The sequence below is a fragment of the Antennarius striatus genome, chromosome 4 (genome assembly GCF_040054535.1).
Source record: "Antennarius striatus isolate MH-2024 chromosome 4, ASM4005453v1, whole genome shotgun sequence".
Taxonomy (NCBI): domain Eukaryota; kingdom Metazoa; phylum Chordata; class Actinopteri; order Lophiiformes; family Antennariidae; genus Antennarius; species Antennarius striatus.
The window spans coordinates 8,962,244-8,974,254 of NC_090779.1; the positions used below are offsets into that span (position 1 = coordinate 8,962,244).

A 12,011-nucleotide genomic window follows, 5' to 3' on the forward strand; every position below is an offset into this window, starting at 1 on the left:
TTTCTATACTATTTATAGTATAGAAAATTTAAGTAAGTAATTCAGTGCCAGGACTCTAAATTTACCATGCGGAAAATCAATAGACGAATCTTGTCATCCCTGGGAAACATTAGAATTGGGAAGTGTGAGCTTACTGATGCCTGAAACATCAGTCTGTCAAGACTCTCTAAAGCTTTAAGATGGAGTGTCTGTCTGTCACCAAGAGGTGAGGATCTTTTCAGACAGGTGGAGCTGTTACAATTACTTGAATACAAAGAAAAGTCATTCAGCCTAATCTAACTTGATGTTTTATATTATTTATTTTCTTTCTTTCTTTCTTTCTCATTCACACATTCACAAGATAACAGAAGTTTGTTGTGTGTGTGTGTGTGTGTGTGTGTGTGTGTGTGTGTGTGTGTGTGTGTGTGTGTGTGTGTGTGTGTGTGTGTGTGTTTGTGTGTGTATAAAGGTGTAGGGCTTGGGGGTAGGGGGGTGGGGGGCGTGTAGGATCAGCATCAGCGCCCATGACGTCACCACAGTTTAAAGTGGGCCGCGCTTCACCCCGTGAGGAAGAGGAGAGAGACAGAGGAGGGAGGACGCAGCGGCGGCAGCTCACACCACACACCACCGCTGAGTCCAGCACTTTGCTGTGTGATGAAACAAACCAGTCTGAACTCCACAAACAACCGAAGCTGCTCCAGGCTGCGAGTTTCCTGCGCAAATTAAAGATGGAAGACCTCGTAACGCAGCGGACCCGCTGAATTGAGCTTTGTTTAGGGCGAGAACTTTAAATCTCAAGTCTCCTGGAAGGTGAGTTCAAATTCATTTGGAAGGAAACGGAGAAACAAACGTTCACTTAATCGACGGAGGCTTCTGATAATGCAGACGCCAGTAACCATCGACTGTGTGTGTGTGTGTGTGTGATTGTGTGTGTGTGTGTGGTGGCTTTGCAGCTGTTTTACTGAGATAAATAGATTTTGTCATCTGTTTGTGTTTATGAAGAGGCCCGCAGCAACTTGGAAATCATTGCAGCCTGCTTTATATGACAAATTGTGCTTTCTAATTAATTAGGCTATTGGAGAGTCTATCCCATGGAAATGAGAATGCTTTGCCAAAGAACAGGACTGGATAGTTTTATAATCCACTGCAGCCATGCACTGTCTTTTGCATGCCTCATAGTCTGAATGTTCTGCCAGGAAGAGATTTAAAAGCTTGTTGCAATGTAGTGGGTGCTTATAATAATAATTATAATAATAATAATATAGACGTTTGTTGTGTTTAAGTACCTCAAGTTGTAATTGATAATTCTCAAAATCATCATTCATTTCTTGGTTTCTATTAAGTTTCCCATCAGACACTTATGAAATGCAATGGTTTCCAAGTCCAGTATAACTGTCTCGATGAAAAGTTCAGGTAATCTGGTGTCCTTCAATGTCAAGGGTGAGGAGAGAATCCAGAGGCAATCCACCAGTGCTGAACATTCTGATTCACACGGGATAATCATATGCAGTATACTTGAGGGCCACTAGATGGCAACAGAGTGCAAGCTAAAGCAGCTGGTTAAACTTGCATTTGTCTGCCAGTCAATGAATAGATTGGCACCATGGATTAATAATGAAATTATAACTGCCGCTGATTTTCTCTCAGGAAAAATAAACAGATTATGAAAGCTTTTATTACACCAATGATTTTTTTTGTTTGTATCAGATTTGTGGCAGATCTGGTGAAAATCTTTCCATTAGTTGTTGTGTTGTTGTGCAGGGGCACCCTGTGGCCCATACACAACATCAACATCTGCATTGAAGTAATTTGTCATGTTTTAAAATTACTTCTCTAATAGAATTAAGGGGACATACATTTGTTCTGACTCTGAGATCAATACTTAGTTATGAAACACGTTTTTAAATAATTAGATGTGCTTGTTCTATGTTTCGTTTGATGACTTCAGGTTGTTGTTGTTTTAATTTTTGTGGCTACACATTTAGTCTTCAATCAATTCTGAATTTGAGCTTTGTTCTTTTCCCCTCACATAACTAACAATGACAGTGAATCTGTATGCACAACTAATTCACATTCTCCAAAGCCAGTTCTAATTTAGAATTACTTTGCACCTTTACATAAAAATTATTTTCTATTTTTTATGACTTCCATATCAATATATATGATTAATATGACAAGATGTGGAAATTCACTTTTTAAAATTTTTTTTTTTTTGGATAAAAACAGTCTATGTCTGAAACCTTGTTTGACGTGATCAGTAAAAATATTATTTCTGCTTTGCAATTCATTTTCAAGTTAACCTAGTTGGTTTTAATTTTGTTTATTTTAACTTGAAAATAGGATAATGTTTTTAGTCATGCAGTTAATCTGATAAATTATATAACCCCCTTATTTAAAAATAATTCAGTCGTCTATTGACAACATTATTCGGTCAAAGGATTTTTTATCACAATTACTGTGTGCAGCAATGTGAAAAATAATGCACATCAATAACTGTAATGTAATTCTAAAAATATTCCTTTGCGTGTGCGGATCATTTATTTATATTGATAGTGCATGTTTTTTCTGTGACTCACAACAACAGTGTCAGTCTGCCGAGGATGGCGAGCCCCTGGAACTACTCTAACATGATAAATGAACTTGAAGTTGTTTCCCCCTTCTAATTAAACGACCATTCATTAAATGTGGTGATATGTATATTGTTGTTGTTGTCTACCATCTGGTGGCCCTCCAGTGTTAGAGTTGTTCAAGCTGTGATTTTATACAACTTTTTCCAGCAACGAGAGGTCATGCTGCCAGTAAACAAATTGATACTCAGTTCAGCTTCAGTGGCCCAGCCCTCAGAAGAGCCAAGGACTGCATTTGCCACAGAGCCACCGTGAATTCTAAAGTAATTTAATGAAAAGCGAGTAGACACATCTTTGTCTCATTTTCTGAGCTTCTCTAAAGGAGCATATCCCTCAAGGACACAAAGGTGTCTTGTGTACTTGACAGTTTGGTTCTTAATATGTGCACTTTACAGTCTAGTGAACCCATTCAACTTGAAACTCTGATGTTTGTTTCAATCAATATGTTTAATTAGTGCTGATTAATGAATGAGTATGGCTGTGGAAGGCTAACAACCTCAACTCCCTTCGCATTGATTTGTTCAATCGGCAAATAGGCAGAAACTGATTTTCGTGAACAGAAATTTTATTTTAGCAATTCACAATGTAGATTAGACATAGAGAGAGAATACCTCAGATGAGTGTGTAAACACAACTTACATTTCCTTTTGAGTCAGAGGAAAGAAATTCATTATTTGATTATTCAATAAATTCAATTAACACTTGATGAGTTGGTGGTTTGGACTCGCAAGCTCAATAATCTCTTAATTACATGTGAATTAAAAGATTTGAAAAGCCTCATTAGCATCTGTGCTAAGCAATAGTTTCCCTCACAGGCCAGATATGTTGCTGCTTGTGTGAATAGTCTCCAGCTGCATCTTGGGACGTGTAGCACACACAGTGAGAAGAGGCATAATGAATGTGTTGAGTCCACTTCACAAAGGCAAATCATAATAGTCAGCTCAGCTTTATAAATGTGACACGGAATGGGAGAACTACATGTAAACACCTCGCTATGCTATAATATTTTGAGGCAGTGTTTCTTGAGTTTGTTGTTTTGAACACAGCTCTCTGTCAAGGCCCTTCAGATGTAAGAGCTCCAATGACCTTTATTCTGCAAATTAAGCTGTTTTTGCGTTGCGCTGACTGATAGATCTTATTATTTCTGCAAAAGTGCATTGAACATTGAGAAATACCCTGGGGCCACAAGCAACTGCATTAACAAAAGTTAATGAAACATACGGAGGCTGGAGTTGGACTTAGCTTGACTTTTAAAAAGTGTGGCATTTACATTTTGTGTATCTGTGTAGAGGCATTGACGACACAACACGGCATGTGCTCCCATCTTATCTCTTTTCTTAGTCTGTCCACATATTTATGCTGCAACCTGTGCTGCATTATTTGATTGGAAAACCAAGGCACAGGCGTGTTTAAAGTCTTTTTCATTTGCTGAGAGTCTGGACTGTGAAGAAGAGTCAGTGTTGTACAAGCTTTGTATCACCACAGAGTTGCAAAAGTGCAAGGTGGTGCAAAAATTCTATGACCACAACATTTTACTCATAGCTAGAATTTAAAAGAAAGGAGAAATCTGCAATTTAAATTCAGCCTCAATTCCATTGTAGCTGTCCCAAAGGTCTCCCCATGTCTGCATCTGATTATGCTTGCATATATTTAATTAATAATTTGAGATGCACGGCATTGATGTCAGTACAGCGCAATAGATTTGATGCTGATGTCCAGCCTCAGCCTCTATGAGAGGCGCAGAAATGATGAGCTCAGGTAGATTTCAGATACGGGAGCTCCACCGTAGAGCTGTGATAATCCCCCCTCCCTCAGGTGCAACCACTCCTGGGGAGGAATGCCATGGACTGCAGTTCACAATTAATGCTTGGCTATGGTCTGATTAATGCACTCATCAGTTCTTTTCTTGTTTGTTTTAATGACAAGCATGTCCCTTGTGGCTATATTGTGACTTTTTGCAAATACTGCTGATGCATTCACTGCCTTTCACCTTCCTGTTTTGTTTTTGTGTGTTGTACAGAGACCGCTGCAATAAAGCATGAGTCTTAGAACATGACTAGGCTGTCAGTTACAGTACAGAGAACTGCATGACATATTTTCCAGCGGAGGTACAGGAAATACACAAACTGAAGAGATGAGCAGTGATTAGATCCCAGTGCGGCAGGATGTGTTGTCCTTTGTTGATAAGACCATTATTCATCTTTATGCCTTAGACAGCAAAAAATTCACCTTTTCTCTCAAGCCTATGCATGTCATGCTTGGTTTACTCACCATTTTACTTTTACAGTTGAGTTGAATGACTTGTAATTACTGCAGAGCTGAAAAATAATTTTATCTCTTATTTAGCCTGTAAGGAAAAAAAAAAGATATTCAAGCGGTCCTCTTACATTTTCGCTAATTTCTTCTCTTGACAACTGAGATTATTGGGAGTAAGTAGAGAATTGAAATATGGTCCCTCAGAAATATGCTGAAATTTAATATTTAATATAAATTTGACAACCTCAAAAAGGTGCTGAGAAGCACTAAGTGTTTTTTTAAAATGTTGAGAAAATCAGTTAAAATAGATGTGATTTCACTCAAGCATTTCCCAGCATCCCACAGTGTGAACTTCAAATGAGTCAAGCTCAGTGTGAGAGGTTTGAAATTTACACTTTGCATAAAACAGTAAAGTGGACACGAGCCAATGTGGACATGTGATTGTTAGATGGGTGTATTTAATGACCACAGTCACCCCTGTATGTACAGTATGTCTCTGCTCCGGAGCTGACATGGGAATGACTATTTGTATTTCATATCGCACAGTACTTCTGTAACTTCGATGATGGACGATCATTATTCTGACAAATGTAGACGTCACATTTGGCCATCTATATGATTGATTTTTAAATTGGACAAGTGATTCATTGTGCTCAACTGTCCGTTTAGAGTGTGATGACTATTGGAGTGTGGTACCTTGCCTGTGGCACCTTTCAGAGAGATAGCTGATCAGTGTATTTACATGTGCATTCTGTTTCACTCTCACGGTGTGTTTGTGTGTGTGTGTGTGTGTGTGTGTGTGTGTGTGTGTGTGTGAGAGAGAGAGAGAGAGAGAGAGAGAGAGAGAGAGAGAGAGAGAGAGAGACAGAGATCATGATATTATTGATTCCAAACGGAGATGCTTGCTTGCATACACTCCGTTTCACTGGTGCTGTGTGGATACCTGACCTTCAACACTTTGCTGACACGTCTCAGCTGCGCACCACGTTGGTCCTGTTTAGTGATTGTTGTTGGTACATCTCCTCTCATCCTGTCTGATCAGTTCCAGTGAGCAGAATCTGGCCCGTTTTCAAAGTCCAGTGATGGATCCTTGTGCTATCAGTGAGGCGCTTTGAGCCTTATAACATAAAGCCCCTGCGCTTATTCAGCAGCCCTTGCTTGTGATCAATGGCCAGCAGTCAGGACAGTGAATGGAGCATAGATTGAACCACATCTGGGATTTGGATGCTGAATAACTGCCTACTCAACAGGGGTGACTCATGAATAATACACGTGGCCATCTGAGTGTCTCATCTCATTTGCCCCCTCATAGGCAATGCTTTTTCACTCAGACTTGTCCAGAGAGCAGAAGGTAAGGGCACAAATACTTGGCAGCCCCAGTAGCTGCATCAGGCAGTCTGCCTGACAGAATAATGGAACACAGGCAGAAATGGAAGCAAGTTATGATATGAGAATCATTCGATCTTGCAGGTGATTCACAGCCTGTCTGGTTTTCTATTTCTTGATGATATTCACTCAGTTGTGATACAATATATGACACAATTAAATAAAATTGTTACTAGAATTCTACATATTTAAGTCACATACATGATTTTGTCTAATACATTTCAGTGTCCATTCACTAAATAGCTCTTTTGTGTAACTGAACATTCACATTTTGTAACCTAGCGCCTCTGATTGGATTCCATGCAGTTATTGCTATTGGTAGTTTCATTGAAGCCTATCATATTAGTGATGAAAACAAGCATTTTCTTTGTGTATTCATTTGGCAGGCTTAACTGCTACACAAGCACTCTTCTCTTTTTTGTTCAGTTTTTAATGTATTCAGTCTAAGTAGGCGTATTTTGCTCAAGTGGATTCAAGGACATTTGACAGGTCATAGTGGCAAAAATTGGGCATATGTCTTTAATGCGAACCCGGCTGACTGAGCTCTTATTTTACCAAACTGAGATCACCTGGTTGTACAACGGCCAGCCTTTGCAAGCAGCGGAAGCGTGTTTAAGATTTAATAATAATGATGGTGAGTCATTTCTCTTTTAGTCATTGACAAGTGATTCAGAAGGTTAATGTGCTGCACTAGCAGTGGGAGTAAACCATTGATCTAGAGGGGAATGTAGGAGATGTACCTTTTAGTTGAAAATGAAAAGTTCATATTTCATTCTAATAGGTTATATTTAGAAAAGAAATCCCACTTAAATATAAATAGGCTCTTCTCCAGAGCAATCTTGACTTTGCACTGGCATTTTGCCTGCTCTTGATTGATTGTTATTGCATACTGAGACTAAAACATGTTGTTGTTCAAAAGTAATTAGGTAAATTTACTCAAGAACTATAAGTGCAATTTTTTGGTATATGCTTTTTTTTTTGTGCTTTTCTCTACTTACATTTCCATACATTTTAGAGGGTGGGATATCTTTTTGTGTCAGGTCAAGTCAATTTTATTTGCACAGCACCAAATCACAATGAAAGTTATCTTAACGAACTTTCCAAAAACAGCATGTCTGGATTGACACTTAAGTCTCCAGAGACCCAACACTTCCCCGGAGAAAGAACAGTAGTGATGAAAAACTACTCTTTTTCAGTCAGATCTCGACTCGAGATGTGCAGCTGTATGCTTTGATTGTGCAGAGTGAGGAGGGATAGATTGATCTGTCGATGTGTCGGACTTGTTGCTTGACAAGTTACTTGTTGCTTCTTGAGTCCTCAAGACAAACTGTGTGAAGGTTTGGGGACCCTTTATTGTTGTCTGTTTATGAATCCTCACCATATTTAAGACATCTATTGTCTATTAAAATTTGAAAAAACTTTTTCTTTCTTCTTCAGCAAGCTCTTTTTGAGCCTTCAGCTTTATTTTGTGAACACTAAACTACTGCTTAACGGACTGCAAATAGTTCTAGATATGGGAAGTTTTTCAAACAAACAGCAAATAATTATTGTTTTATGAGGATTACTAGATCTATCTTATCTTATGTTGTTCGACACATTGAGAGGTACTGATGGAGTTTTATAACTTTTAATAACAGGTTGTATTTAATATAGTACACTTAGTAAATGTTGCTGTACTGGTATTTTCCCACATAATTCCTCCTCTCTATGTGAAAATATTGCTACATGCATGGATTAAAGGATCTAAGTGCTTCTTCCATGCTGCAGTACATACTATGATCATTATATAAATTGTATGTTGGCCATTCAGTGAAGACTTCAGTGAACTAGAGTATTTCCAAAATCAACCTCCCTCCGAAATCTCAGAGAACACTCTGTACAGAAAGTGACGTGTAGCCAGGCGCAGCAGCCCCCTCCCTTCCATGTCCTCTTCACACACCGCTTACCCTGTGACATTACGGACGAGTTTCTCACTGCTTGGCTTCTCACATCTTGGACACTGACACAAAATAAATGAAGACACAAAGAAGACACAAGGTTCAGAGTTGGAAGGGGTTGCAGACTGAGGTGTGAAGCTGTTGGAGTGTAAAATTACCCTGGCAGCTGTGTTGTTGTTTCAGCATTTCATGGCAAGCTGCTCAGCTAGTGTCCCTGCTTGCTTGCTCAGTGTCTTATTCACCCTCACCTTTTTCATTTGTTTTTCCATCCACACCATGCCTCTGCTTGAGTTTGACCCCTTCCTCTGTAGAGACTTCAACTTTCTGAAACGCGCCAATGACAATCTTGCCTATTTAGTATGCATGGTAGTGCAGCCGTGCTTCCTTGACCAGAGCAGCAGACTAATAAGAGTAGTTTCAGTTTTGTACTCTTGATGGGAAAGTGCAGAAGGTTGCACCGGCTAATATTCACACATTAATTTCTCCAAAGATGTCCAACAGTCGAACCTGCTGCTTTCATCACTTGTAATAATTCAGGGGCCGACTAATTGTCTATGTGGGGAAGGGGATCCTGACTGGTGCAAGAAGGAAGCTGACTGGTGAGTCTGGCAGCAGGAGGCTGGAGTCAGACAGCAGGGGGTGGGGGTGGGGGAGCAGACAAGTCGCAGAGGGCATCGGAACACATTTAGCTGTCATTATAACTCCTATGGTTTGTTATTAGAACCATGGAGCGAAACATTGTGACTAATCAGCAGGAGGAGCTGTGTGACATGAGGCACATTATCATTTTGGTGATTGTTTCACTAATTAGTTTTCTTATGGAAATTGTAAGCCTAAAGCTGTTAATTGGTGACATATTTATGATTGTAGATTCTGTGGATAAGAACTTAAATCCAATTAATTAAAAAAAAAAGTTATTATGTTTGAGTGTAGAACCAACGTTTGAGAAATGAGGAATAGCTTGCCCTATGACCTATTCTATTATCTGTATTTGATGATCATGTTTATTCACATTAGCTTCAGATTATTTTTTTGTTCCTTCTTCAAACCATGTGTGAACAGATGGCTCTGCTGCTCCTTCTCCCCTGTGTGTCTAATTCTACATTCATAAAGCAAACACTACACTAGATTAGTTTCTCTGATGTCCATGAAGCAATCTCTCATTATTGCCTGGGGTTGAGAGTGGGCAGACTCCTTCCTAGGAGCACACAGGACAGTATTTGTCTGCAGAAAGTCTTTGTGCCTGGAATGAAAGAAATAAAAGTCTGAAGAGTTGAGGCTCCCTCCAATGGGCCATGTCTTGTGTTGGCCTGCCCTGTGGTAAAGCAAGGTTATTCAGATGAAAGATGGTGTTGAGATTAGTGAGCCCTGTCTGAGCGCTTGGACATCCAGCATGCAGCACTGTGTGATTTATGAGAGTCGTGATATCAGCGGTCGCCACATGAATAAACCATGTGGCCAGAATTAAGCTTCTGTTAAACGACGCACAGCATTTCCCCAGGTGCCTCAACCTTCAAGTTGAAATCATAGTCGTGAAAGTAGTGTTGATGCTGTTGTGCGATAACAATATCAAAGGCAGAGCCCTTATGGATAGCACAGGACCGCAGCACAGGAAGTACCAGTTTGAAATCTTCTCTGGAGATCTTTATAATCATTGACATTTCCCACGACTTTACCAGCACTGAAGGCTGGATGGTTATACATTAATTAAGGGTTGCAGACTGACTTGAAACACCGTGTTTACAATAGAACTCCAGAATGCAATTAAGCTAAATGGAGAGGATTTGAAAGCTGAACAGAGGAGAATAGAATTCCAGAAAATAACACATTTCTATTCCATAATTTAAATGTTTGTTTAGCATTTTTATAGTATTTCTGTTTTTACAGTAGTACTGCAACTTATTATTTTCTCAATTAATCAATGAATTAAATATCTAAAAAAAAGTGAAATAGTAATTAGTCACCAGTTAGCCTTGTTTTAGACAAAATAACATTCAAAACATCCTTTCAGTTTACAATCACATGAACACTACAAAGCAGAAATTATTCCACCTAAATGCTAAAACCAAGGGATTCTTAAAGCTGATTATTATGTTGTTATTGTTAGAGTCACTAACATTATATTAGTCAAGTTTAATAACATAATAATAAAAATAATGTACATCTGTTTTCCGTTCTTGCCGTCCATTTTCAATCTCTGCTTGGAAAATCCTTTGCAGAAGCTCAGAACCTTGGGGGGGGGGGGGGTTTCTTTCTAGAAACAGAACAAGATGGCAATCTGTGGGTTCAGGATTGACACACAGGGTTGTAAAGTCAGAAGTACCGTATTTTCCGCACTATAAGGCGCACCTAAAAGCCTAAGATTTTCTCATAAACCCATAGTGCGCCTTATAATCCAGTGCGTCTTATATATGGATTAATATTCATATTAATAATTGGTTAAAAACATGATCGCTGAAAAAAAGCCGGCAGTCTGGCCGCCAGTCATGCTGCACTCCGCCACCAGAGGAGCATCCTCACAAGGCACTCGGGCCTACACCCCCTAACAACGGTAGTCAAGGGGCGTCACCGAAGTCCCGGCTCTGACTGAGCTGCTCTCAGGCCCCGTCCACACGATGATGGAATTTTTTAAAAACACAACTTTTTAAAAACGCATTGAAAATGATTCCCATCCACATGACAGCGTTTTAAAAAAAATCTCCGTCCACTATGCTATAAGCATGCCAAACCATGTCGTGGCAGTATTGAGTCAAATTTTATCCAATAGGAATCCTCCGTGTTTTGTTGTTACAACACACGGGCCCATAAATATGACGTCACCGCGGTTTTCGTCGCAGGCAAGATGTCAGCGTTTTTAAAAAGTCCCGGGGATACGCCGTCCCCACGACAACGCAGACCCAGCATTTTTTTAAAAATCCACCTTGGCCAGCGTTTTTAAAAAGTTGCGTTTTTGTTCCGGATATCTGCGTTGTTGTGTGGATGGAAGGCGTAAACGCAACAAAAAAGTTGCGTTTTTAAAAAATCCGTTATCGTGTGGATGGGACCTCAGACAGTAGAGCAGACTGTAGGAGCACCGGTGATTACGTAGCAAAACATAAGGAACTTTCAACAATTCTGTTAATAAAGTTTGACTGACTGACTGATTTCAGTATTTCCTAACTATTTGGCATCGGAAATAACCCACTTTACACTTAATTGGTCTTAAAAGTGCCATTGTGCTGGAATCTAGTGACAGTCCATTCTATTAGTTTGTTTAAACACACGGAGAAACTGGCATAAAGGTGAATGAAAGACCCTCAAAGCTGAACTTCCAGCCTTTTCTGAAATTTCAAGAGCAGAGTCACTGCTAGACAAAGGTGCCAACGGGTGTGCTGCAATTGATTTACAAATGTAGTTGATAGCTCTGGGTGGGCGGCGGAGGGGTGCACTCAGGCTCGTGTATTCTGTCTGCAGCGACGTGCGGTGAGATTCACGGCGGTGAGACACCGACGTTAAAGTCAGTTCTAGGAGTAAAACAGTGTCACATTTACCAGTAAATTAGCAGCCTGACATTAAAAACTAGTTAAAAAATTGTTTAGGATACACAGCAGCAAATAGCTGCACCTCACCTCCGACTCGACTACCGATCGATCGAAACAATATATAATTAATAAACGAAGACGAACGTCGGAGCTTAAATATCTGCTTCGAACTTCAGATCAGGAAATAATCCGCTCTGTTCGCACTGACTGCACTCGTAATGAATTTAACCAGGTTTTAATGTCAGGTTTTTTAATATGCGTGTTGACTTCTTTCTAAGATGGCAAAGTGATCAAGTGATCAGGTT

At 39.7% G+C, this 12,011-nt stretch overlaps 1 protein-coding gene across 1 annotated transcript in view; it reads left to right on the forward strand.

The window, feature by feature from the left end:
- The first annotated feature begins 658 nt into the window (after positions 1-658).
- megf11 (multiple EGF-like-domains 11) overlaps positions 659-12,011 on the forward strand; it is a 74,187-nt gene continuing 62,834 nt past the window's right edge. The window contains exon 1 of the mRNA XM_068312908.1: positions 659-789. The gene's annotated coding sequence lies outside the window, so the exon portion shown is untranslated. The remainder of the gene's footprint in view (positions 790-12,011) is intronic.